Here is a 27,725-nt window from a genome sequence, read left to right on the forward strand (position 1 = left end):
TGGCCAGATTTATCAAGGAATGGAACAAATATTACATTCTTCTGATTCTTGACCTTGTTCCTTTTCTCGTCCTCCCTTTTATTGTTTTCCTATTTCTCTTTTTTTTTCTTTTTCCCCCTCCCTGGAGTTTAATCAAATAAATAAATAAAATCCTGGAATCTTAGAGAAGGGAAAATGAGAAACCATCTTCCAATGACATTTCCCAGATGTTGGCAATTAGTGCTGTGTTGCTAAGTCCACTGTTCAATGCTTATTATTTTACCTGATCGATTAGAACTCGATGTATATTTATTCCCTACAGCAACACCCTTGTGTTCGTCAGGATTTCCTAACCTTGACTTCTCTTCTTCTTCATGTTTGCTTTCTTTTATCCCCTTGTCTTGGCCTTTCCTGTTCACTGGACCCGTTCATGCTGGAGTTCTCTAAGTCAGTACTGCTCCTCTTCTTTACTATGTTCCTGTCCTTAGGGATCTCACCAACTATCATGACTTTAAATCACATTGGCATAGTTTATTTTCCCCACACTTACAATTCCAGCTTAGAATTCTCTTCTGATCCCAGGCTCTGCACCCAAATGTCTCCTTAAAATCTCCATTTCCTGGTCTCTTGTGCATCCTACCCTCAACAGGTCAAAAATCATACTCTAACTCACCTACAGCCCTGCTCAATTTACTTCCTTCCTCATTCCATTGTTTCAGTTGCTCAGACAAAATCTTTGGCATCTGTTTTCATTCCTTTATTTTTGTTGGTGGTTTTTTGTTTTTGAGACAGAGTCTCACTCTGTCACCTGGGCTGGAGTACAACGGCGCTATCTTGGCTCACTGCAACCTCTGCGTTCTGGGTTCAAGCAACTGTCCTGACTGAGCATCCCAAGTACTACAGGCACACACTACCATGCCCAAGTAATTCTGTAGTTTTAGTAGACTAAAAATCATAGACACTAGGTTTAGAAGAGACTAGGTTTCGCCATGTTGGCCAGGATGTTCTCTTACTGCTGACCTCAAGTGATCCGCCCTCCTCAGCTTCCCAAAGTGCTGGGATTACAGGAGTGAGCCACTGTGCCAGCCTTTCCTCTCTTTGTTAATTTCTCTCTTTTGCTCGTGGCATTGTATGCTCCACACACTAAAGGCACTTCTGTTGGTCTACCTTGGAAGACCCGTCCATCATTTCTCAGTTTTTGTTTTGTTTTGTTTTGTTTAACTCAACAACCTCTTAACAGACCTACCTGCTTCTCGTGTGCCGTGTCCTCGTCTCAACACAGCAGTCAGGCTTATCTTTCAGAAAACATGAGGTTGTAGGCATCATTCCTTTCTCAGAATGCCACAATAACTCATATAGCCTTTAGAATAAAAACCTAAGTGCTCAGCAGCACCATAGGTCTGATGCTCCTGCTCCCTTTCATCTATGAACTTCTCTCCTCTTAGCCACACTACTGCAGCCACACTGGCCCCCAGGTTTCTGTTCAAATATCCCTGTAAGGTTTTTCTATCTGGGCTTTGCCTTAGCTATTAATTCTTTTTCCTGAAATATTACCATCCCTCTCAAATAGAACCTTACTGAACTTTCTCACCTCTTCCTAAATCTTTGCTCAAACATCCCACTTTCAATGAGACCTGCCCTAATCGCTCTTCTGAAAATTGGACACCCCCCTCCCAACCTTTTATGTTGTGATCACCCTCATGCTGCTGTATCTTTGTTATTTTTGCATAGCTCTCCACACCTTCTAAAATACTAGATAACTTTATTGTATTGTCAATATGTGTAATATTACTTATCTAGTATTCTAAAATACTAGATACCTGGTTTTCTGTAATCTGTGTCTAGTCGCAAAGATAATTTTCATAAATGTGGGTGTCTTTCTCAATCTATCTTATCAACTGTATTTCTAACAGATAGAAAATTGCCTGGATGTATTTATGGTTCTTTAAACTATATTGAATTAATAGAATAATACATTTAAAAGCATTGAATTTTGGCCAAGTATTAGGATGGCTATCACAAAGTTTTTCCTAGCTATGGCACAGTATCTTAGTGCTAGGAGTATGGAGACCAGCTAGTTACACAAGAGGGACTTTTATTCAGTAACATGTAAGTTCAACATTTTAAAAATTAATGTGAAAAATATACATATATATGTTTATATCCATACATATGTATACATATAAGCATACATATGTATATATACACATATACATATATATGATACAAACACATACACACACACACACACACACACACATATATATGCATGTGTTCCCTCCACAGGCTCTAGGAGAGGATCCTTCCTGCCAGCTCCTGGTGGCTGCAAGAGTCAAGGGCTTCTGGCTGCTTCACTCCAGCCTCTGCCTTCACCTTCATGTGCTCTTCTCCTCAGTGTCTGTGTCTCCTCTTCCTCTCTCTCTTATAAGGAGACTTGTCATTGCAATTAGTGCCCATGCAAACAATTTAGAATAATCTAATTTTCCCATCCTTAAATGGATTACATCTGCACAGACCTTCCTTTCAACTAAGGTCACATTCACAGTTTCCAAGCATTCGGACATGAGCATATGTTTTAGGAGGCTACCATTCAACCCATGCCCATGAACACTAAAATGCAGAATGATAAATGAACACCATGGAGCCCACCTCCATCTCAAGCACTGGTGCAGCACCTGCCTCTGAGGTTATAGAATATTGCCTGGATGTAATTCTTGATTATGAAATTTTACTTATTTAATAAAACAATAAAATTCAAAGGCATTCAATTTGGATCAAAAATCAGGTTAGATATTGTAAAGGTCTTCCTAATGTGGTGAATTGGTGGCAGAAGTCTGGAGACCAATAAGTTATATAACAATGACTGTTCAGGAATTGGTAAGTCACTTCTTCTTGCTAAATTTAATTTTTAAAATATACACATATAAATATATGTATATTTATTACACAGATTTTTGTAGATTTTGTGTAAACATAAGATCTAACCAAACGCAATAATTGTGATTTTAGAGAGGGTCTCACCATAAAAAATATATTATATGAGAATCTTCTTACTCTGTTTGCACACTTTGGACATAACTTTTATCAGACATGTAGGGTTTCAATTTCTACTGCCGCAATAAAAACAGCATGTCTTTTCACTGACTATAACTTTTTACTAAAGAGATGTTTTCAATTTTAATGTATGCTTAATTTTTATATTTATATTTATATTTATTTATTTATTTATTATTATTATACTTTAAGTTTTAGGGTATATGTGCACAATGTGCAGGTTAGTTACATATGTATACAAGTGCCATGCTGGTGCGCTGCACCCACTAACATTAGGTCATCTAGCATTAGGTATACCTCCCAATGCTATCCCTCCCCTCTCCCCACACCCCACAACAGTCCCCAAAGTGTGATGTTCCCCTTCCTCTGTCCATGTGTTCTCATTGTTCAATTCCCACCTATGAATGAGAATATGCGGTGTTTGGTTTTTTATTCTTGCGATAGTTTTCTGAGAATGATGATTTCCAATTTCATCCATGTCCCTACAAAGGACATGAACTCATCATTTTTTATGGCTGCATAGTAGTCTATGGTGTATATGTGCCACATTTTCTTAATCCAATCTATCACTGTTGGACATTTGGGTTGGTTCCAAGTCTTTGATATTGTGAATAATGCCACAATAAACATACCTGTGCATGTGTCTTTATAGCAGCATGATTTATAGTCCTTTGGGTATATACCCAGTAATGGGATGGCTGGGTCAAATGGTATTTCTAGTTCTAGATCCCTGAGGAATCGCCACACTGACTTCCACAATGGTTGAACTAGTTTACAGTCCCACCAACAGTGTAAAAGTGTTCCTATTTCTCCACATCTTCTCCAGCACCTGTTGTTTCCTGACTTTTGAATGATTGCCATTCTAACTGGTGTGAGATGGTAACTCATTGTGGTTTTGATTTGCGTTTCTCTGATGGCCAGTGATGATGAGCATTTTTTCATGTGTTTTTTGGCTGCATAAATGTCTTCTTTTGAGAAGTGTCTGTTCATGTCCTTCGCCCACTTTTTGATGGGGTTGTTTGTTTTTTTTTTTGTCAATTTGTTTGAGTTCATTGTAGATTCTGGATATTAGCCCTTTGTCAGATGAGTAGGTTGCGAAAATTTTCTCCCATTTTGTAGGTTGCCTGTTCACGCTGATGGTAGTTTATTTTGCTGTGCAGAAGCTCTTTAGTTCAATTAGATCCCATTTGTCAATTTTGGCTTTTGTTGCCATTGATTTTGGTGTTTTAGACATGAAGTCCTTGCCCATGCCTATGTCCTGAATGGTAATGCCTAGGTTTTCTTCTAGGGTTTTTATGGTTTTAGGTCTAACGTTTAAGTCTTTAATCCATCTTGAATTGATTTTTGTATAAGGTGTAAGGAAGGGATGCAGTTTCAGCTTTCTACATATGGCTAGCCAGTTTTCCGAGTACTATTTATTAAACAGGGAATCCTTTCGCCATTGCTTGTTTTTGTCAGGTTTGTCAAAGATCAGATAGTTGTAGATATGCGGCATTATTTCTGAGGGCTCTGTTCTGTTCCATTGATCTATATCTCTGTTTTGGTACCAGTACCATGCTGTTTTGGTTCCTGTAGCCTTGTAGTATAGTTTGAAGGCAGGTAGTGTGATGCTCCAGCTTTGTTCAAAAGCCAAAAGGCTTAGGATTGACTTGGCAATGTGGGCTTTTTTTTTTTTGGTTCCATATGAACTTTAAAGTAGTTTTTTCCAATTCTGTGAAGAAAGTCATTGGTAGCTTGATGGGGATGGCATTGAATCTGTAAATTACCTTGGGCAGTATGGCCATTTTCACGATATTGATTCTTCCTACCCATGAGCATGGAATATTCTTCCATTTGTTTGTATCCTCTTTTATTTCCTTCAGCAGTGATTTGTAGTTCTCCTTGAAGAGGTCCCTCATATCCCTTGTAAGTTGGATTCCTAGGTATTTTATTCTCTTTGAAGCAATTGTGAATTGGAGTTCACTCATGATTTGGCTCTCTGTATGTCTGTTATTGGTGTATAAGAATGCTTGTGATTTTTGTACATTGATTTTGTATCCTGAGACGTTGCTGAAGTTGCTTATCAGCTTAAGGAGATTTTGGGCTGAAACAATGGGGGTTTCTACATATACAGTCATGTCGTCTCCAAACAGGGACAATTTGACTTCCTCTTTTCCTAATTGAATACCTTTTATTTCCTTCTCCTGCCTAATTGCCCTGGCCAGAACTTCCAACACTCTGTTGAATAGGAGTGGTGAGAGAGGGCATCCCTGTCTTGTGCCAGTTTTCAAAGGGAATGCTTCTAGTTTTTGCCCATTCAGTATGATATTGGCTGTGGGTTTGTCATACATAGCTCTTATTATTTTGAAATACATCCCATCAATACCAAATTTATTGAGAGTTTTTAGCATGAAGCGTTCTTGAATTTTGTCAAAGGCCTTTTCTGCATCTATTGAGATAATCATGTGGTTTTTGTCTTTGATTCTGTTTATATGCTGGATTACATTTATTGATTTGCATATATTCAACCAGCCTTGCATCCCAGAGATGAAGCCCACTTGATCATGGTGGATAAGCTTTTTGATGTGCTGCTGGATTCGGTTTGCCAGTATTTTATTGAGGATTTTTGCATCAATGTTCATCAATGATATTGGTCTAAAATTCTATTTTTTGGTTGTGTCTCTGCCCGGCTTTGGTATCAAGATGATGCTGGCCTCATAAAATGAGTTAGGGAGGATTCCCTCTTTTTCTATTGATTGGAATAGTTTCAGAAGGAATGGTACCAGTTCCTCCCTGTACCTCTGGTAGAATTCGGCTGTGAATCCATCTGGTCCTGGACTCTTTTTGGTTGGTAAGCTATTGATTATTGCCACAATTTCAGATCCTGTTATTGGTCTATTCAGAGATTCAACTTCTTCCTGGTTTAGTCTTGGGAGAGAGCATGTGTCGAGGAATTTATCCATTTCTTCTAGATTTTCTAGTTTATTTGCGTAGAAGTGTTTGTAGTATTCTCTGATGGTAGTTTGTATTTCTGTGGGATCGGTGGTGATATGCACTTTATCATTTTTTATTGCGTCTATTTGATTCTTCTCTCTTTTTTTTCTTTCTTAGTCTTGCTAGCGGTCTATCAATTTTGTTGATCCTTTCAAAAAACCAGCTCCTGGATTCATTATTTTTTTGAAGGGTTTTTTGTGTCTCTATTTCCTTCAGTTCTGCTCTGATTTTAGATATTTCTTGCCTTCTGCTAGCTTTTGAATGTGTTTGCTCTTGCTTTTCTAGTTCTTTTAATTGTGATGTTAGGCTGTCAATTTTGGATCTTTCCTGCGTTCTCTTGTGGGAATTTAGTGCTATAAATTTCCCTCTACACACTGCTTTGAATGCGTCCCAGAGATTCTGGTATGTTGTGTCTTTGTTCTCGTTGGTTTCAAAGAATATCTTTATTTCTGCCTTCATTTCATTATGTACCCAGTAGTCATTCAGGAGCAGGTTGTTTGGTTTCCATGTAGTTGAGCAGTTTTGAGTGAGATTCGTATTCCTGATTTCTAGTTTGATTGCACTGTGGTCTGAGAGATAGTTTGTTATAATTTCTGTTCTTTTACATTTGCTGAGGAGAGCTTTACTTCCAAGTATGTGGTCAATTTTGGAATAGGTGTGGTGTGGTGCTGAAAAAAATATGTATTCTGTTGATTTGGGGTGGAGAGTTCTGTAGATGTCTATTAGGTCTGCTTGGTGCAGAGCTGAGTTCTATTCCTGGGTATTCTTCTTGACTTTCTGTCTCGTTGATCTGTCTAATGTTGACAGTGGGGTGTTAAAGTCTCCCATTACTAATGTGTGGGCATGTAAGTCTCTTTGTAGGTCACTCAGGACTTGCTTTATGAATCTGGGTGCTCCTGTATTTGGTGCATGTATATTTAGGATAGTTATCTCTTCTTGCTGAATTGATCCCTTTACCATTATGTAATGGCCTTCTTTGTCTCTTTTGATCTTTGTTGGTTTAAAGTCTGTTTTATCAGAGACTAGGATTGCAACCCCTGACTTTTTTGTTTTCCATTTGCTTGGTAGATCTTCCTCCATCCCTTTGTTTTGAGCCTATGTGTGTCTCTGCACGTGAGATGGGTTTCCTGAATACAGCACACTGATGGGTTTTGACTCTTTATCCAATTTGCCAGTCTGTGTCTTTTAATTGGAGCATTTAGTCCATTTACATTTAAACTTAATATTGTTATGTGTGAATTTGATCCTGCCATTATGATGTTAGCTGGTTATTTTGCTCATTAGTTGATGCAGTTTCTTCCTAGTCTCGATGGTCCTTACATTTTAGCATGTTTTTGCAGCAGTTGGTACTGGTTTTTCCTTTCCATGTTTAGTGCTTCCTTCAGGAGCTCTTTTAGGGCAGGCCTGGTGGTGACAAAATCTCTCAGCATTTGCTTGTCTGTATAGTATTTTATTTTTCCTTCACTTATGAAGCTTAGTTTGGCTGGATATGAAATACTGGGTTGAAAATTCTTTTATGTAAGAATGTTGAATATTCGCCCCCACTCTCTTCTGGCTTGCAGAGTTTCTGCAGAGAAATCCGCTGTTAGTCTGATGGGCTTCCCTTTGAGGGTAACCCGACGTTTCTCTCTGGCTGCCCTTAACATTTTTTCCTTCATTTCAACTTTGGTGAATCTGACAATTATGTGTCTTGGAGTTGTTCTTCTCGAGGAGTATCTTTGTGGCGTTCTCTGTATTTCCTGAATCTGAATGTTGGCCTGCCTTGCTAGATTGGGGAAATTCTCCTGTATAATATCCTGCGGAGTGTTTTCCAACTTGGTTCCATTCTCCCCATCACTTTCAGGTACACCAATCAGACGTAGATTTGGTCTTTTCACATAGTCCCATATTTCCTGAAGGCTTTGCTCGTTTCTTTTTATTCTTTTTTCTCTAAACTTCCCTTCTCACTTCATTTCATTCATTTCATCTTCCATCGCTGATACCCTTTCTTCCAGTTGATCGCATCGGCTCCTGAGGCTTCTGCATTCTTCATGTAGTTCTCGAGCCTTGGTTTTCAGCTCCATCAGCTCCTTTAAGCACTTCTCTGTATTGGTTATTCTAGTTATACATTCTTCTAAATTTTTTTCAAACTTTTCAACTTCTTTGCCTTTGGTTTGAATGTCCTCCCGTAGCTCAGAGTAATGTGATCATGTGAAGCCTTCTCTCAGCTCCTCAAAGTCATTCTCCAACCTGCTTTGTTCCATTGCTGGTGAGGAACTGCGTTTCTTTAGATGAGGAGAGGTGCTCTGCTTTTTAGAGTTTCTAGTTTTTCTGCTCTTTTTTTTCCCCATCTTTGTGGTTTTATCTACTTTTGGTCTTTGATGATGGTGATGTACAGATGGGTTTTTGGTATGGATGTCCTTTCTGTTTGTTAGTTTTCCTTCTAACAGACATGACCCTCAGCTGCAGGTGTGTTGGAGTACCCGGCCGTGTGAGGTGTCAGTGTGCCCCTGCTGGGGGGTGCCTCCCAGTTAGGCTGCTCGGGGGTCAGTGGTCAGGGACCCACTTGAGGAGGCAGTGTGCCTGTTCTCAGATCTCCAGCTGCATGCTGAGAGGGCCACTGCTCTCTTCAAAGCTGTCAGATGGGGACATTTAAGTCTGCAGACGTTATTGCTTTCTTTTTGTTTGTCCGTGCCCTGCGCCCAGAGGTGGAGCCTACAGAGACAGGCAGGCCTCCTTGAGCTGTGGTGGGCTTCACCCAGTTTGAGCTTCCTGGCTGCTTTGTTTACCTAAGCAAGCCTGGGCAGTGGCAGGCATCCCTCCCCCAGCCTCGCTGCCACCTTGCAGTTTGATCTCAGACTGCTGTGCTAGCAATCAGCCAGACTCCGTGGGCATAGGACCCTCTGAGCCAGGTACGGGATATAATCTCCTGGTGCTCCGTTTTTTAAGCCCGTCGGAAAAGCTCAGTATTCGGGTGGGAGTGACCCGATTTTCCAGGTGCCATCTGTCACCCCTTTCTTTGACTAGGAAAGGGAACTCCCTGACCACTTGCTCTTCTCGAGTGACGCAATGCCTCGCCCTGCTTTGGCTCGTGCACGGTGCACGCACCCACTGACCTGTGCCCACTGTCTGGCACTCCCTAGTGAGATGAACCCGGTACCTCAGATGGAAATGCAGAAATCACTTGTCTTCTGCGTCGCTCACACTGGGAGCTGTAGACCGGAGCTTTTCCTATTCGGCCATCTTGGCTCCTGCCCCTCCCATTTTTATTAATACTTAGGATTTTCTAATTGGAATTTAAAAATTATATTCAGATGTATGTCATTTGTAAAAGGCAAGTTTTAGCAAACGTGTAGAACATTTGAGAATGAATAAAATGCATGTATGTAAATATGCACATATATATGATGTGTGTATATACACAAAATATATAGTGTATATTATAAATTATTATAATACATATATGTATTTTTAAAAACATGTATACATATTATACATGTTATATATAATATACATATTAACATATTTATATATGTGTTGCTCACATATTTTCATGTAAATACATGAATATGTAATGTATATTATGTTTGTTATATACTTATACAACACATGTACATGTGTAATCTATCTGTAATACATATGTATTTATAATAAACATACTATATGTATTATACACGTATATATTTGTGCACTATAAATACATATATTACACTATAAATACATATATAATAAATACATTATGGATACATACAGATAACACACATAATATATACTTTGTGTTATATAAACATATATAATATATGTATATGTGCTACATAACTGTATAATACATGTATGTATTACATAAATATATGATGCAAATTTTATATTACATAAATATACACATATTTATATAAAATGCATATTTTTATATTACATAAATATATACATATTTATATAGAATACATATTTTGCATTACATAAACATACACATGTTTATGTAGAATACATATTCTTATGTCACATAAATACTAATATATATTTATATATTTACACATAAAATAATCACATTTATTCAATTATGTATTTGAGTATATATTATATATTATATTAAAATTTAATGCATAATTTAAATTACATATAATATATGAAATATATAACATCTAATGTAGTATTTAATATATATTTACATATTATATTTATATATTTTCATATTCAAATTTTTATATATAAATTTTAATATTGTATATTATATATACTATACTATATAATACATTATATAATATAGAAACTATAATATATGATACATTAAATATGTATGTAAACTATAATACATAACATATAATTCATTACATATATAAGCTATATATGTTATACATAATAAATTAATATAATATATAATGTTAGGTTTTAATACATTATCTATAATAAACGTGTTTAATGTCAAATGTTTTATATGTTCATATATTATATACATATGTATTACATAAATATATACGATGTATACATATTGTATAATATAATCACGTGTTATACTATTACATACATATGTTTTATAGTATACATATACACACACACACACACACACACACAAACACATGATCTCCCAGATAAATCTGTCAAAAAAAATGGACTTAGCATTTAAAATAAGATAAATGGAATTTAAAATCAATTTTTTCTGAGAGGAAGAGGAATTTTTTTTTTTTTTTTTTTTTTTTGAGATGGAGTTTCACTCTTCTTGCCCAGGCTGGAGTGCAATGGCACAATCTCAGCTCACTGCAACCTCTGCTTCCCCAGTTCAAGCAATTCTTCTGCCTCAGCCTCTCGAGTAGCTGGGATTACAGGCATGCAGCACAATGCCCAGCTAATTTTTTGTATTTTTAGCAGAGACGAGGTTTCTCCTTGTTGGTCAGTCTTGTGTCAAACTCCCCACCTGAAGCGTTCCTCCCACCTTGGCCTGGCAAAGTGCTGGGATTACAGGCATGAGCCACCACTTAAGGCCGGGAGAGGAATATTTTATGCTGATTCATGGAAAACTTTGAGCATAAACTAAAAGTTATGGTCTAGAAGCCCAAATAATTACAAGTAGAAATGAAACATCCATAGTAATACTTAAATACCATTGCATCTATGAATGTAAGTAACTGATGAGCTTAAAAATAACATAAAAAGAGGGTTTTAAAAGTCTATGTAAACACATATGTTCTCATCTAACCAAACTCTAGTTTATAATGCACCTCAGCATATTTACAGTATACATTTCAGATTCAAGAAATCTTACATTACATAATAACAAATTAAAAACTCCATGTATCTGAACTGCACATTAATGTGAAGTCAGCTCAACATTGACACTGTTAACCACTCCCATGCAATAAAAAAATTCTGTTAAAAATTGAGATTTTAAGGGAGCCAATTCTGCCACAGTAGTAGAAAAATAAGTCAGGATTTTTGGTAGAGCTTATTTAGTTTTCAGACCATATTTTAGCTCTTGGTGGCCTGTGTTTGGACTTAGTAACTTTTATGAAATTTATCTTATCCAAGAAATACGCAACCTCTGTGTTAGCAATGAATGTTCCAATTAATTCTTTACAACAGCTAGAGGTTATGCATTTTCCTTTAGTTATTTTATTTTGCTATACTATAAGTTCTTTTTCAAAAAACGTATCAATATTTATTCAGATATCAGGAGAGCCTTTATAATGGTGCAAGTTTCATATAGCCAGTGTTTAAGTCTATCATGGTTCCTTTAACAATGTATGCATTTGACCAAAAATAGAATAAATTCTCAGAGAAGTATGCACTCTCATCCCTAGATAATCTCAGTGCTAGAAAAGGTTTCATCCTTGAAGTCTTTCCTCTTGCCCTCTATGATCTGCGATTTACAACCTCCTGTAAGCTCCCAGACAAAGAGTTTCTCTGTGTAGGACAATGTCTGGCAACTCCTTTACATAACTGTCCACAAAACTGTGTTTGCAGCAAGGTTCTCTCCTTTTACTTCACATCACTACACACTTGCTAAGTCTCAAGCCCTTTTGTTTTCTTTGCTATTGTAAAACTCAACAGTATTGTACTTAAGAATTTTCTCTTAGCATTGCCTTCTCAGATCACGTGCAAGCACGCTTCGATCTTAGACTGGGTTTTGGAACCTAGGGAACTGGCACCTTATGATTTCAGGTATATGAACCCAACATCCCAGTGGCCTTCTGCTCCTTCTGTAGCAAACCTGAGAATCGGGAGTTTTGTGGAGTCCTCAGTGCTTCCTATTGATGACATAGGCAATTCTTCCTCATAGATCCCTGGGACAAAAACAAAACAAAACAATACAAAGCAGACACTAGCTGGACACAACAGAAATAAAAGAGAAGAAAAGGAAAGGAAAGAAAAAAAAAGTCAGTGTTTTAAAATGAGCTAATCAGCTCAAAATTTGTTCAAAATGCTAATATCTGAAGATTACAAATTAATTGATACATCTTTAAAATAAAGATAATTTTCTGATTTGAATATTCTGCTACCCACCCCCTCACTGCCGGAAATGTCAGACCCACTCATCTGACTTGATTTTCCAGAAGTTTAGCAGAATTTGAGGATTTGGGTGGCATCTACAGTGACTGCACATAATTTGCATGTTTGAGCCAGGACGTCAATGAGCAAATGCACATAGGGAGAGTTGAGCATTGGTATGGCCCCAGCAACTCTCTGCATCAGTTGTCTCCTTACCAAGAAGCCAAGCATTTCTTGCTCTAACTTGCAGTTGTGATCTTTGGCCCTGAACTCTGACCTTTGAACCCAAGATGCACTCCTCCCTCATCTGCTAAACTCTGACCTGTGACTCCAGTTTGGTCTTCTTTCTTCTGAACTCTGACCTGTGAACTTCAGATTGGTCTTCCATCTCAGATCCCTACTCTGTAACTCTTACTTGTTACTCTATCCATGATTACCACTCTGTGACCCTTAAATGTGGACTCTGAGGGTAATTTCTGACCTATAAAATCCAGGCTCCATTCTGTGAACTCAGATGGGACACTGCTCCTCGTATTTGATGTGTGAATCACTCCTTAAGCTTGAAATATGCTCCTCAACTTTGACCTGTGATCTCCATCCGTGACCTGTGTCACCAATGCCTGACTTATGACCTGGAACTGTGACCTTTCTCCACAAAGGGGGAGATGGGACTTCAACTCTCAGTTTCTGCCCATGAATTCTCCTTGTGAATCCCAGATGGCATGTTGCTCTCCAGTTCCCTCTCTGTGACTTCCATTTCTGGTCTCTGCCCTGTTAAGACCAGGTCTCACCTCAGCCCTCAGCCCCCTTTATGTGACTTCCAGAAGCCCCATGATCACTGAGTCTGACATTGTGACCTCTTGAAAACTAACATAGTAAATAGAACTTGGTTTTAGCTATGACAGGTAGAGAGCTTACAAGCTGACACTCTGTTTTGTCAGAATAAAAATGCTGAGCAAAGTAAAATCAGCAAGTCTGCTTAGAACCTTCAGAGAACTAATGGCACAGAAAGATGCCATTCAGAAAACTGGAGAGACAGGTGAATACAGAGATGCACAGCCGAGGTCAGCTCACCTGGAGCAGAAGACACATAATCCTTAATTGGTAGGGAAACATGTCCATGGGAAGTTTGCGCAATTACTAGAGGCTGACTGGAATAGCATGAGAGTAAGGAACTTCTGGAGTCAACTCTCTTTAGGGGAGCCGTAACTCTAATGGACCTTACCTCCAGAAACTCCACCAAGTTTTCATTATGAAGATTCCAAACAGATTCCTTGTGGCTCTTCAAGGGGCTGAGAAATGAAAGCACTGTAAAAAATAATCAAGTTACCTCCTGCTTTAGGGAAAATGGCTTTACTCAGCTTTAATCCAACTAGAAGAAAATCATTCTTCACATCTTAGACAACCTTTAATCTTCCTGCCTCACAAAAAAGGAGAATATAAATGCTTATCACTGGAGAAACATTTTTAAAGTTCTCAGCTCAGAACTATAGTCCTCCCCACAAAAAAACAACTGAAATTTAATATTAAGATTATGGATTTCTTTTTTCCTCTACCTTGATCACCACAGTAAAAGGGCTCCACTTTAATAACAGTGAACTTCAGCAGAAAGAGCCCAAATTGCCAAACTCTCTCCAAGAAGAATTATCTAGGAAAGTCAAGACAGTAGCAAGCACAAGAATACCAGAGGAATCTGACACCTTTGACATAGATAGATAGATAGATAGATAGATAGATAGATAGATAGATAATAGACAAATACATAATAAATGATAGGCAGAGGATAGATGATGTGGATAGACAGATATATCTAATAGGTAGATGATAGATAATAGGTAGATAGAAGATAGGTAGATAGATAGATAGATAGATAGATAGATAGATAGATAGATAGATAGACAGATAAGAGAGAAACAGAAATATAGTGACACAGCATCACTACTGGACAGATTTACCTGAATACTCACACTAAAGGACTATTTACTTCAATTCCTATTACCTGATACAACTTATTCAGCTCTCAGAAAAAAATCGTAAAGAGTGCTAAAAGACTAATAATAATAATAATAATAACAACAACACAGGCTGAAGGATAAAACCAGACTCACATATACCACAGAAGAAATTACCAGAGAGGAAATCTAAAATGTTATGGTTACTGTATCAGTGTTTCTAGTGGCAAAATAGGCAACATGCAAGAACAGATGGGTAATGTAAGAGCAGAGATGTAAATCCTTAGAGAATCAAAAGAAAACACTAAGTATCAAGAACATGTAACCAGAATGAAGAATGGCTTTGATGGACTCATTAGGAGACTACATAGTCAATGAACTGGAAGACAACTCAATAGAAACTTCTCAAGTTGAAATACAAAAAAGGAGAAAATCATAAAAATCAAAAATAGGACACAGAACACCCAAGACACAAGGCAAAATCTCAGAAAGTACAGTGAATGCACAATTGTTTTATCAGAAAGAGAAAAGAGAACAGAATCAGTAAAAATTTTTGAAGCAATAATGACTGAGACTGTTTTAAAATTAATGACAGATACCAAACGACAGATACAAGAAGCTCGGAAAATAACAAACAGGATCAAATATCCAAAATGAAGCAAAACAAGCAAATAAACAAAAACTTAGACAAATTATTATCAAAGTGCAAATTGTGCAGACACAGAACGTTAAAATAGGCCAGAGTTCTCTCTCTCTCTCTCTCCTTCTCTCTCTCCCAAATAGGATAAGAAATAAATTGTAGCAGAATTCTCATTAGAAACTATGCAAACAAAAAGAGAGAAAAGTGAAATATTTAAAATATGGAAAGGAAAAAGTTCACACCTACTTAAAATTCTAGATCAAGTTAAATAATCTTTCGTAAGTGAAGCAAAATAAAATATATTTCAGACAGACAAAGCTGAGGAATTTCAATGCCAGTAGACTTGCCCTGCAAGAGATGTTAAAAGAGGCCCTATAGGGAGAAAAATATGGTGCCGAATATATAATGCAGTAGCTGGGATCTCCATCAATAATTGGAGAGTGTTAGAGATGGAATAAAGATAGTTAAAAAATTAAGTCCTAGTCTTCTTTTATAAGCTTTTATTTTAGGTTTAGGGATACATGTGTAGGTTTGCTATATAGGTAAATTTCTGTCACGGGATTTGTTGTATTGATGATTTCATCATCCAGGTACTAAGTCTAGTAACCTATAGTTATTTATTTTGCTCCTCTTCCTCTTCCCACCCTCCAATTTGAAGTAGGCCTCAGGGCCTGTTGTTCTTTTCTTGTGCCCATGTGTTCTCATCATTTAGCTCCTGCTCATAAGTGAGAAAATGTGTTATTTGGTTTTCTTTTCCTGCGTTAGTTTTCTAAGGACAATAACCTCCAGCTTCACCCACATTCCCACAAAAGACATCTCATTGGTTTTTATGACTGCATAGTATTCCATGGTGTAAATATACCACATTTTCTTTATCCAGTCTGTTATTTGTGGGCATTTAGGTTGATTCCATGTCTTTGCTGTTGTCTACAGTGCTTCAGTGAATATTTGTGTGCATATATCTTTATGGTAGAATGATTTATATTCCTCTGGGTATATACCCTGTAATGGGATTGCTAAATGGAATGGTAGTTCTGTTTTTAGCTCTTTGAGGAATCACCATACTGCTTTCCACCGTCATTGAATTAATTTTACTGTTTCACCAACAGTGTATAAATGTTCCTTTGCAACGTGACCAGCATATGTTATTTTTTGACTTTTTAATAATAGCCATTCTGACTGGTGTGAGATAGTATCTCATTGTCGTTTTGTTTTGCATTTTTCTAACGATCAGTGATATTGAGCTTTTTTTCATATGCTTGCCAGCTACATGTATGTCTTCTTTTGAAAAACATGTGTTCATGTCTCTGCCTACTTTTTAATGGGGTTGTTTGTTTTTTCTTGTAAATTTGTCTAAGTTCTTTATAGCTGCAGGATATTAGACCTTTGTCATATGCATATTTTGCAAAAATTTCTTCCCATTCTGTAAGTTGTCTGTTTGCTTTGTTGATAGATTCTTTTGCTGTACAGAAGCTCTTCAGCTTAATTAGATTCCAGTTGTCGACTTTTGTTTTTGTTGAGATGTATTTTGGCATCTTTGTCATAAAATCTTTGCCAATTATTATGTCTAGGATGGTATTGAGTACGTTGTCTTCCAGAGTTTGTATAGTTTTGGGTCTTATGTGTAAGTCTTTAATCCATCTACAGTTGATTTTTGTGTATGGGGTAAGGAATTAGTACAGTTTCAGTCTTCTGCCTATGACTAAACAGATAGAAATTTAAAGTAATCATAATAGCAATTATGAGTATTAAGAGTATTATAAGTATTAAGAGACTATAGCATATATGCAAATAAAAATAAACACATAGCAGTAATTACATAAGTAATGGGAGGGTGGAATTAAGAATACTCTTGAGAAACAGTTCCATTGTCCAGGAAGCAGTATCATAGTATTCAACAGGTGACTTGTATTAGCTAAAAGGATATATTAGTAATGTTCAGGAAAATACCACATTGTTTTAAAGTTTAATATATATGCCAAGAGAAGGGACAAATAAGATTGTTTAAACTGCTCAAAATATCCCACATATCCCAGAAACATATACATCTATGTACATACAAAAAATTAAAATAATTTTAAAAAATACTCAAGCAGAGAAAGCTGAAAATGGGCAAAAAACAAATAAAAAATATATCAAATTGAATGATTACCAACATGTTAAAAATTCATTCAACTATATTACTTTAAACACTTATGTTTATGTACATCAATTAAAAGACTAAGATTATAATGTGATTATAATTTAAAGGAAAATAAAACCCACTATACGTGTCTAAAGAAACTCATTTTGACTTTAAAAACACAGACATGTTAAAATAAAGAGAGGGACAGGTATGCCATCTAAACACTAATGAAAACAAATCTGGAGTACTTAATGATTTCATACAAATCAGACTTCAGAATGAGGAAAGTTATCAAGGATAAACATGCACATACTGTAATGACAAAGGGAACAATTTTCAAAGAAAACATATCAACTCCAAATATGTTTCACCAAAAACAGGAGTATAAAATTGCATGAGGTAAGAACTGATAGAACTAAACGGAGAAACCGACTAATCCACTGTTTTAGTTATAGATTTAAAATCCCCTCTGTCAGTAACTGATAGAGGAAACAGCAAAAAAAAAAAAAAAAAAAAAATCAGAAAAATTGTAGTTGAACTAAACAGCACTATCAATTAACTTGACTTAACTTGAATTTATAGAATGTGTCATCCACAGAACCAAAATATACATTCTTCTCAGGCTCACATAGAATACTCACCAATACAGAAAACATTCTGGGCAATACAACTTAACACATTCACAGAAATAGAAATCATACTAAGAGAGGAGAAAGTAAAAAACTGGTCACACATGCAGTTACGGTAGGTTCTTGGTAAAATTTCTTCAAACAAAGAACAGCCTGAAAATCAAACTGCAGGCCCCAGATAAGAAAGAGCCCATGCCTTGAATAGAAATGTTTACTTTGTGAACCCAGATGAACAAATTCCATTCCTTTTTGGACAAATTTCTCTCTCCTGGGCAGGCCTTAGTATCTTACTTTTCACCTATTTTACATATGCTTACATTTCTGTAACTGGCTGTAGGCTAAGTCTACATTTACATAGGGTGAATCATCACTTCAGTTGCTGATTGTTCCCAGGACAAGATTCTGGGCCAAGCCTTCACCTCTGTCTCCAATTGGTCCTTTACGCTCTCATACCTCTTTCTAAGTGCTGCTTTCTTGAATAGAGTCTGCAGCCCAGTGAGCACATTCCTCCCCTTCCCAGTCCATCAAAACCCCAGACTCAGCTTCATACTTGGCTATCCTCTTTCAGGCCTACTCTCCACTGTGGAGAGCTTTCTTCTTTTGCTTATTAAACTTTCACTCCAGCCTCACCATTTGTGTCCACATGCCTTAATTTTCTTGGCCGTAAGATAAAGAATTTTGGATGATACCTGAAACAATGAGACTACTACACTGTGGCGCATTGGTGAGACTGTAACAAAACAAAATATATTCTCAAACCACAATAGAACTAAACTAGACATCAATAACAAAGGTAGATGGAGATTCCTAAAATATCCGAAAATGAAATAATACTCTCTTGAAAAACACGTGGGCCAAAGAAAAAGTGTAATGAAGAAAATGTTTTAAATATTTGAATTCAATGAAAATAAAAATATAACTTACCGAAACATACAGAGTGCAAATGAAATTTTAAACCAATGAACGCATATATTAGAGAAAAAAATCTAAAATCAATAATCTAAGTTTCTATCTTAGTAAAGTACAGAAAAAGAGATACATTTAAATTCAAAGCAAGTAGGAGAAAAGAAAGAAATCAGAGCAGAGAAAAATAAATTTGAAAACAGCCCACAGAAAAAATCAGCAACCAAAAAAGAAGTAATTTTTAAAAATCAATATAAATAAAAAACTTCTATGTATACTACCCAAGCAAAAAGAGAAAAGGCACACTTTGGTAATATCACAAATGAAAGAGGGTTTATCATGAATGATCCCATGGATATGAAAATGTAACAAAAAATTATAAATAACTTTATGCCCACAAATTTGATAATTTCAATGAATAGAACAAAATTCCTGAAAGACACCACTGTCAGAACTCATACAAAGACAAATAGATAATTTGAATAGGCTTATAGCTATAAAGAAAATGAATTGCTAATTAATGTCTTTTCCAAAAATGTACCAGAGTCACCTAATTTAACTACAGAATTCTACAGAATTTCTAAAGAATAAACATACAGTAGTCTGCTTGGCTGCCATATGAAATACCACAAGATGTGTGGCTTAAATAACATAATTTTATTTTTTCACAATTCTGAACACCAGAAGTCTAAGATTAAGGTGTCTACAGGTTTGGTTTCCTCTGAGAACTCTCTCCATTCTTATAAATGGCTGTCTTCTCCCTGTGTCCTCACATCATCTTTTCTCTATGTGCAAACCACCTGGTGTCTGTTTATTAGGATACCAGTCATGCAGGATAAGGGCCCCATCCTAATGGCCTCTTTTTAACTTATGGCCTCTTTAAGGGCTTTATCTTCAAGTAAGGTCACGTTCTGAGGTACTTTGTGTCAGAACTTTAATGTATGGAAACTGCAGGGTAGCAATCCAGCTCATAAGAAACAATCCCAATTTTCTAAATATTTTCCATGAAATAAGAGTAAAGGGAACCCTTTTTGTCTCCTGCTATGTGGCAAGTATGAGCCTAATACCAAAACCAGATAAAGACATTGCACAAAAGAAAAACTACAGGCCAATGTCTCTCGTAAACATAAATGCAAAAATTCTTAACGTAAGTAATAGAAAATAGAATTCTACATGATAAACAGATAAAGACATTACACAAAAGAAAAACTACAGGCCAATGTCTCTTATAAACATAGATGCAAAAATTATTACCATAAATATTATCAAATAGATTTCTACCATATGTGAAATTATATATACACAATAACAAAGTGAGGTGTATCCTGTCTATGCAAGCCTGGTTCACATTTACAAATCAATTAATGTAAGCAGCAAGCTAAAGAAGAAAAGTCATCAGATTATACAAACTGAGCCAGAAAAAGCATTTGATAAAATTTAACACCAATTCATGGAAAACAAAAACTATGAGCAAGTTAGAAGTAGAGTCCTCAATGCCTTGATTTTATGAAGAATAGCTCCACACATCTTAATGCTAATATCCTGCTTAATCAGGAGAAATTGAATATTTTCTCCCTCAGACCAAGAAAAAGACACAGATGTCTCCTCTCACTATTCATAGTTCAAAGTGTGATGGAGTTTCTAGGTTATGTAACAAGACAAGAAAAGGAAATAAAAATTATGTAGACTAGTAAAGAAGATATAAAATTGTCTTTTTCTTTGTAGATAATATGATCATCTATATGGAAAATCCCAAAGAATTAACAACGACAGCAAAAACTCTTGGAATAACTGATTATAGGAAAATCACAGAATACAAAGTTAATGTGAATAGTCAATTGCTTTTCTATTTACCAGTAAGGAGTAATTGAATTTTTTTAAAAAATTAAAAGGTTAACTAACACCATAAAAAGACAATTGACTATTGCAAATAACCAGAGAAAAATCTACCCTTATATTAGGGCTTTGTGTATAAAAACAAAATGTTATAGACAACCTCAAATCTGTTAGTAGGGAGATGGCTAAACAAGCCATTGTATAGGTATGATCATTTATAAAGAAAGACACACAGAATTATATTACTGATCTCTATGTACTGTGATGCACACCAAACCTATATTATATACTATATAAGTACCATATAATATTATCAACGAAACGTATCCAATTGTCCACATGTTGTCTGTAGGTATTTATACATATGCCAAATGATGATAGCTAGCTCTCTAGAGGCGGCAGGAAAATGAGACATTGACTTTTTTTTATATATATATACAGAGTCTCACTCTGTCACCTGGGTTGGAGTTCCATGGCACAGTCTCAGCTCACTACATCCTCCACATCCAGGGTTCAGCAATTCTCCTGCCTTAGCATCCCAGTTAGCTGGAAATACAGGTGTGTGTCACCACACCCAGCTAATTTTTTTTATTTTTTGTAGAGAAAGGTTTTCACCATTTTGGCCAGATTGGTCTCCAACCCCTAACCTCAGGTGATCTGCCTGTATTGGCCTCCCAAAGGGCTGGGATTACAGGCATCAGCCACCGTGTCTTGCCACTTTCACATGATTTCTATCAGATGCCTAGCATGATCCCCTTCCTTACAGATGGAGCAACTGAAGCTCAGAGAATTACTGTTAACAGTGTTACCATCTACAGAATCAGAATTAAACTTGGTCTGTGAAGTTCAAAAGTTCATTCTCTTGCACAAGAGCCCCACATTTTATATTCATAGAGCAAACAAAATGTATTCCAATGAGACATATTACCTAGAAGTAAAACATGACACTCAGCATCACTGGAATGGATTGTTAGAAGATCCACTTCCAGATTATAGGGTCATTTCTGACCTCAGTAAATAACCCATAATAGCAGTGATTTGTAGGTATTGTTATAAAACCTCCTAATAAAAATTCCTATATAAGTATCCAACTCATTTCAACAAGAATTCATTAGTTTGTTTTACCAATGTAAGCAAGTTGAAAATTAAAGTTTCATAACAAAGTGTTTTGGACATCACAAGTGGTGAGCTTGTGTGAGGAACTGTTGGGTTCTTGGTCTCACCGACTTCAAGAATGAAGCCACAGACCCTCGCGATTGAGTGTTACAGTTCTTAAAGGTGGTATGTCTAGAGTTTGTTCCTTCTGATGTTTGGATGTGTTCGGAGTTTCTTCCTTCTAGTGTGTTCCTGGTCTCGCTTGCTCAGGAATGAAGCTGTAGACCTTCGTGGTGAGTGTTACAGCTCTTAAGGTGGCACATCTGGAGTTGTTCATTCCTCCCGGTGGGTTTGTAGTCTCGCTGGCTTCAGGAGTGAAGCTGCAGACCTTCGCAGTGAGTGCTACAGCTCATAAAGGCGATGTGGACCCAAAGAGTGAGCAGCAGCAGGATTTAATGCAAAAAGCAAAAGAACAAAACTTCCGCAGTGTGGAAGAACCTCTGAGCAGGTTGCCACTGCTGGCTCCCGCAGCCTGATTTTATTCTTATCTGGCCCCACCCACATCCTGCTGATTGGTCCATTTTACAGAGAGCCAATTGGTCTGTTTTACAGAGAGCTGATTGGTCCATTTTGACAGGGTGCTGATTGGTGCCTTTACAATCCCTGAGATAGACACAAAAGTTCTCCACCTCCCCACTAGATTAGCCAGATACAGAGTGTCAATTGGTGTGTTTACAAACCCTTGAGCTAGACACAGAGTGCTGATTGGTGCATTTACAAACCTTAAGCTAGATACAGAGTGCTGATTGGTGCATTCACAAACCCTGAGCTAGCCACAGGGTGCTGATTGGTGTGTTTACAAACCTTGAGTTAGCTACAGAGGGCTGATTGGTGTATTTATAATCCCTTAGCTAGACATAAAGATTCTCCAAGTCCCCACTAGACTCAGGAGCCCAGCTGGCTTCACCCATTGGATCCTGCACCCATCAGCAGATGGAGCTGCCTGCCAGTCCCTCTGCGGTTCCTAGGCACTCCTCAGCCCTTGGGCAGTCTATGCGACCTGTGGCCCTGGAGCAGGGGGAGGGCTCATCAGGGAGGCTAGGGCCATGCAGGAGCCCACGTTGGGGTGGAAGGAGGCTCAGGCATGGGAGGCTGCAGGTCCCAAGCTCTGCCCAGCCGGGAGGCAGCTAAGGCCCCACGAGAAATCGAGCACAGCAGCTGCTGGCCCAGGTGCTAAGCCCCTCACTGCCTGGGGCTTGCGGGTGGGCCTGCCGCTGCCAGGGCAGGGCCAGCAGAGCCCACGCCCATTTTACAGAGACTCCTGATGGCCCGCAAGCGCCATGCGGCAGCCCGGGTTCCCGCCCACGCCTCTCCCTCCACACCTCCCAGCAAGCTGAGGGAGCTGGCTCCCGCCATGGCCAGCCTAGAAAGGGGCTCCCACAGGGCAGCGGCGGGCTGAAGGACTCAAAAGGGCTGAAGGACTCAAGCGCGGCCAAGGAGGCTCGGAGAGCCATCGAGGGCTGCCAGCACACTGTCACCTCTCAAGCTGAGATGAGAGATACAAATTTAGAAATGAGAAAGGAAGACTTCAAAATATACAGACTGGGCTCTAAAAAAATGATGATGAACACGTGTAGCAAGGTGAGAAATAAAATAAAAGCAAAAATCAAGGATGTGCTATTTTTACTATGGATCTTCTTATTTCTGTATCTTCTTATTTTTCAGGATATCCCCCCAGATATGCTGAAAAAGTGAAGATATACAGCCATCCTCAATAGAAGCCAGTCATGATCACATACCTAAGTGGGGTTGAATGCACACAGAAATCTATTAATTTCAGACTTTTCCTCTATTGGGGGGCATTTCTACTAGCTAGGATGCTGCCATAGCACTTGAATTTTAATTTTCAATATCAAACCCAAGATTACTTCACTCCTGCTGGATATTACTTTGTCTATTTAAACAATTTTTTGTCTTTGTTTCCTTTCTTCCTCTCTCCCACCTTCCTTCTTTCCTTTCTTTTTCCCACCCTCCCTTCTTCTTTCCTTCTTCTCGCTCTCCCTTGGTGATGTGAATTTTGTTCTGGCATACATTGAATGACTCGTCTGCCACAAAGTTGAATTCTAATACACAATGGTGTTTGGTTTCGCATAGTGTAATCACAATTTTGTGCATTTTAAAATTACCTTAGACAACACTCAGATTTGCAAGAGCAAAGGAAATCATTAACAAGTGAACTATCAACGATTGCCAAAATTCTTTCCATATTGGCTGCCTATACTTGGGTCCTCTGCAGCCAGAGTTTGCTCTGTTTCCTCTTTTGGAAGCTAGAAAAATTAAAAATCGTTGTTCTATGTTTAAAAACTATAGAAATGCTGTTCTCCAAAGAGAAAAGACTGGAGCAGAACAGGTGTATATTCTGTGAACTTTGTTTTCCAAAAAGTCTTGTTGAGTATTTAAGGTCCAGCTACCTACCAAGAAATATGCCAAGGTCTGCAAAGTGTAGAATGCCAAACAATGGCATGTGTTTCATCAATTCAATCCATGTGTTTCATCAATTCATGCATTTTTTTTCCCTTAAATAATAAGTCAATTTTATCCTTTTGGTTGAACCAGCACAGCTTAGGGGATGACACATGCATACAGTAGACTGTCAGAGTGGTATACTTTGTAAAATAGAAATAAATGAAGATAAAACAGAAAGGAAAAAAAGCAGATGATTTGCTAGGAACTCTGCCTGACCTGTAGTCTCTCAGCACATAACATTGTCTCTGGGAAAGAAAAGTTTATCTTGGGCTGCAAACAGACAATAAATGGTAAGAAGGCTCAAGTTCTGAGACTTGGATAACCACAGTAAGTATCCCTTATGTTAGGGCAGTGCAGAGCTCAGCTTTCTAAGATGGAGATTTCTAACGAAGAGACACATTTCCCTATGTAATGAGAAAGTTGGGCTTAGAGGATTTTTTATTTTGCTTATTCACTGTGTGCATGAAAATTTTTGCTCTCAAGTTTATTTTTGTCAGATATTGACAAAATTCAGACTGCATAAAGTTTAAAAAGGTATCTACAGCAATTTTTTTAAAAGCATGGTTGAAAATCTCTTATCTTCTCCCTACTCCATTTAATTCATCAACCTAGAAGATGTGGTTAAAGCCCTCTTCTTAACAGTTTAGAAGTGTTGTGTTACCATGGACTTTTGTTTGAGTAATGTAAAATAACTCGTGGATAGTCTGACACTTTGCAAGAAAGCATGTAACTCTGTTGTTCAAATATAACACCAGGAGGCCTTGGGATTATCTACCTATCAGTGCTGAGATGGAGAAAGAGTCAAAAGCAACCCTTCTTGCTCCAAGCATGTGCAGGATGTTTTTTGGTTTCAGCATTTTGTTGCATACTGACTATGTCCTTTACCTTCTCTTAAATTATGTATCAATTCATGCTGGTTTATTCACTTCCTGATGTCTATATGAAGAGGCTGTCTGCCAACATCTTTCATCACTCTGCCTGCAACTATGAAAAGTTTAGTTCTAAAAAATGCAAGCTTGCTAAATTGAGTACTAATAGGATTGGTTCAATTATGTTCTATGTCTGTTCCATATTGACATTGTGTGCATCTTTGCCATGCAGGCTTTTTAGGAATTATCGCATCTCTAACTTCCCACGAGTGTTTATGAACATATTTAGATTTAAAGAACTTTATTGCTTTAGACAGAATAAAGCATGGAGTTCTAACAGAAAGATCCATGAATTCCAGAAATATCACTGAAAATTATTGACATTTAAGATTATTTTCTGTTTGTTACTATGGTTCACAATTCAAGAATAACTCTGGCCAGGTGCAGTAGCTCACACCCTGTAATCCCAGCACTTTGGGAGGCTGAGGTAGGCAGATCACTTGAGCTCAAGAGTTCAAGACCAGCCTGGGAAACATGGCAAACTCCCACCATTACAAAAAAATACAAAAATTAGTTGGTCATGGTGGTGTTCACCTATAGTCCCAGTGACTTGGGAGGCTGGGATGGGAGGATCTCTTGAGCCCAGGAGATGCAGGCTTGCAGTGAGCCATGATCATGCCACTGTACTGCAGACTGGGTGAAACAGCAAGATCTTGTCTCAAAAGAAAAAAAAAACTAAAAGAAAAAGAAAAGAAAATAACTCCCATTGCTAAAGACATATATGCTTATCAGGTTAAGATAAAGTGAATTTTGTCCTTCCCAATGACATTTCAGGATATTTGTTCACAGGAAAGAACATGTTGGGAATTGGTACTGGCTAGAAATTTCTGTTGAGTATTTATTACCCCATGGTAATAACGGTAAACCACAGTTTAGAAAGATTTTTTTTTTTTTGACAGCCACAGCATGTTCCGAAGAGATGATTGGAAGATGGAAGTGGAGGGTTAAATAATGAAATGCAGCTAACATTTCGGAAAGTTTCTAAAAGTTGTACAACATGCCCTACAGCTACCCTTTAAATCTCCAAATCAAATGAGGTGAGTTCATGTGAAGTGCATTTTACAGATGAAGACATCAATGGTCATCAGGGTTAAGTGATATTCTAAAGTCACAGATGAAACTTTGGAGCTAAGTAGAGGACACTGCCACATTTAATTAAAAATTATAAATTGCAATGTTTATTCAAAATTAGTTGAAACTTATACACATGAAAAGTCCCAAGAAACTCTGGTCCAATTACAATTATTTTTTGTAATAGAAGATCTGGAGAGGCCTCAGAGAAGGACCCATCTTCATCTTGCCCTCAGAAAATGCATTTAACATAGTAGACAGGGAGGAGAATCAAGTTAGAATGAAGAAAGTTGTGGAGGGTTCTCCCAGAACCATCCTGGGTTTCTTGAGTGTACCACTTGGAAAACCAGTGAGAAATTATCATGTAGTTGTAACTTCAGGCTTAATGTTTCTTCTTTTTTAACTCGATGTGGAGGTAAAAGAACATAAGCTATGTGTATATGACTGTAATAAGAAAAGTACAACAAACCAGGAGCTTGAAACAACAGAAATAAATTTTCTCCCAGTCCTGAAGACCAGAAGTCTGAGATCAAGGTGACTCAGAGACATCCATTCTCTGAAGACACTAGGGAAATATCCTTCACCCCTCTCCCTGCTCCTAGTAGCTCCAGGAGTCCCTGAGCTTGTGGACACATCACTCCATTCTCTGTCTCCATCTCACATGGCCTTCTCGTCTGTGTGTGTCTCCTCTGCTGTCTCTTATAAGGACATCAGTCACTGGAGTTAGGGTCTACATTAATTCAGGATAATCTTATTGCAAGATTATTTATATAATTATATCTGCAAACACCCTTATTCTAAATCAAATTTTATTTACAGGTTGCCAGTGTTAGGACACAGGCATACTTTTTGGGAGCTAGCATTCAGTCTGCTGCAATGCACAGCAGAATGCAGAATGATAAATGAATAGCTGTGTACTCATGACTAACTTAAGGCCTAGACTGTCACTTGCCTCTGAGGTCTTTTATATCCAAACTCAGATCTCACATATAAAAGCTAAGATCCTGTGTCCAGCATCTGTCCAGAACCCACCTTGTTAGGTCTTTGAATGATACCACTGGGCATCATGAGTTGTGAATAAGTCCATTGAAATTCCATTATTTTCAGGATTTCCCCTTGTATTAGTCTATTCTCTTGCTGCTATAAGGACATACTAGGTAATTTTTAAAGAAAAAGAGGTGGCTGGGTGTGGTGGCTCACACCTGTAATTCCAGGACTTTGGGAGGTTGAGGCGGGTGGATCATGAGGTCAGGAGATCGAGACCATCCTGGCTAACATGATGAAACCCCATCTCTACCAAAAATACAACAAATTAGCTGGGCGCAGTGGTAGGCACCTGTAGTCCTGGCTACTTGGGAGGCTGAGGCAGGAGAATGGTGTGAACCAGGGAGGTGGAGCTTTCAGTGAGCCGAGATCACACAACTGCCCTCCAGCCTGGGTGACAGAGCTAGACTCTGTCTCAAAAAACAAAAAAATAAATATAAGTTTAATGGACTCACAGTTTCACATGGCTAGGGACACCTTACAATCATGGCAGGAGGCAAAGAAGGA

The 27,725-nt window shown here is 37.6% G+C and overlaps 1 long non-coding RNA gene across 1 annotated transcript in view; it reads left to right on the plus strand.

Annotated features, from left to right (window-relative positions):
- Positions 1-10,403: 10,403 nt before the first annotated feature.
- Positions 10,404-27,725, plus strand: part of LOC134729849 (uncharacterized) — a 54,502-nt gene continuing 37,180 nt past the window's right edge. Inside the window, exon 1 of the long non-coding RNA XR_010111352.1 lies at positions 10,404-26,140. This is a non-coding gene — a long non-coding RNA (uncharacterized LOC134729849). The remainder of the gene's footprint in view (positions 26,141-27,725) is intronic.

Source organism: Pan paniscus, chromosome Y (genome assembly GCF_029289425.2).
Source record: "Pan paniscus chromosome Y, NHGRI_mPanPan1-v2.0_pri, whole genome shotgun sequence".
Lineage (NCBI taxonomy): Eukaryota > Metazoa > Chordata > Mammalia > Primates > Hominidae > Pan > Pan paniscus.